The sequence below is a fragment of the Gossypium hirsutum genome, chromosome A07 (assembly GCF_007990345.1).
Source record: "Gossypium hirsutum isolate 1008001.06 chromosome A07, Gossypium_hirsutum_v2.1, whole genome shotgun sequence".
NCBI lineage: Eukaryota > Viridiplantae > Streptophyta > Magnoliopsida > Malvales > Malvaceae > Gossypium > Gossypium hirsutum.
In genome coordinates this window covers 16,402,127-16,403,827 of record NC_053430.1, presented here as the reverse complement: position 1 = coordinate 16,403,827, position 1,701 = coordinate 16,402,127, and the positions used below count along the sequence as shown (strand labels likewise).

General features: G+C 32.9%; 1 long non-coding RNA gene across 1 annotated transcript; it reads right to left on the bottom strand.

Annotated features, from left to right (window-relative positions):
* Positions 1-914: 914 nt before the first annotated feature.
* On the bottom strand, positions 915-1,485 carry LOC107942937 (uncharacterized). Its single transcript, XR_001695942.2, has 2 exons — positions 1,334-1,485; positions 915-1,204 (listed from the first exon to the last, which is right to left on the bottom strand). It is a non-coding gene; the product is annotated as an uncharacterized lncRNA (long non-coding RNA).
* Between the last annotated feature and the right edge of the window lie 216 nt (positions 1,486-1,701).

Here is a 1,701-nt window from a genome sequence, read left to right as displayed (position 1 = left end):
TGTCCTAACTCTGAAATTGACCTTATAAATTAATGGAATATTAGAATCAATGAGAATTTAAATGCTTGCATATGAGTTCAATAGTTAAGTGCATTGAATGTATTTGTGTTATAATAGTTTGAGTTGTTTCGACAACTGATATCACACATTTGAATTTGATGATTGAGTTGAATATGGAGTGACACATTTAGTGATATTAGAACTAGAATTTAAATGATATTTTTGAGTCCAGAGGTACTTACTTATTGTAGCCCCTGTATATTTAGATTACCAACTATAAAAACTTCTCCTCTCGTTTATCAATTTAACATAGATATCCAGTAGAGTATTTGCTTAATCAACAAAAAAGAATGAATAACATGGGAAATATTTCTATTCAAAATCAATTCAATCAAATCAAGTAATTTACATCAATACAGGACACGAATGCTTAACACCAAGTAGGCCTACTGGGTGGCTGTGAGTGGGCCAAGTTGACCAGCTAGTTTCTATAGGTAGGCCTCAGCTTGCGGGTCCAACGTAATGGTTCAATAGTGTCCAAGTTGACTAGGTTGTGCAAGGTAGTGGAATTGGGCTTAGAAGGCTCAAATCAGACATGGGCTCTGTTTTCAAGCACAACTCAAAATTCCAACATGGTAGTAATACAAAAATTAAAATAATGAAATCTAATATGAACCTCCAACATGATGTTTTAAAAATTCATAGATTTACATCTCTATACTGCAAACCCTTTTATTTATCCTAAACTTTGTTCTCGAAATATATGTTGTGATTGAATATAGTTAAAAAGAAATGTGTGCAACTTGAATATAGTTAGTTGAATGTTGACACTGTTTTAATGAGAGATTTCAGTACTACCATTAAAAAAGAAAACCCAAAGGAATATCAAAGAAGAAGCAAAACACAAAAAGTTATGAATCACAATAAATTTATTGCTTGAGAATGACGAATCAAGATACATGAAAATTATGAATCACAATAAATTCATTCCAAGAGTAGTTTTGGAGGTCGATAACACAGCTATAGTGCAGCTACCGACTAGCTGGAAAGAGGCAACATCATAATGCTATAGTTCGAGCGTTGAACGGAATGCTACAACGGGACTGGGAGGTAAGAAGGGTACAACACAAACTCAGAGAAGGCAACATGAATGGGAACGGGACTGCAGGTGCATCACTTGCCACCAGTTGAAGTAATAGACCTGCTGCAGGCGGATGCAAATAGATGCTATTTCTTAGTTACCAAGAAAAGAAAAAAGGGGAAACAAAACATTTATAGCTCAACTAAAACTATGGGATATTTAATTTCACATGTAGTTTGCTGCTATCCTTACCCTATTTGGAATCACACACATCATGCCATGAACCTCAATTATCAGTTTTTGTGTTGCAACACAAAAGTTAACCTACAAGGGTTGAGAAAACAGCAACTCCACGCTTATTATGTACGAAATGGTTATCAAAATGTACAATTCAACACCTTCATAAGTCAAATTAGGATGTTTTGATGTAATTCATCCTAAATTTATTTGTACTTATTTCATTCCATACAAAATAATTATTTGACTTTTTGTGCATAATATATATAAATAATATCATCTATGGATCGGATAAGTATAACATGGATAATATGCTCTAACAGTTCTTCATTTAAAAAATAATATTTTCATCTTTAAAAAACATATTGGATAAATGCAAATTG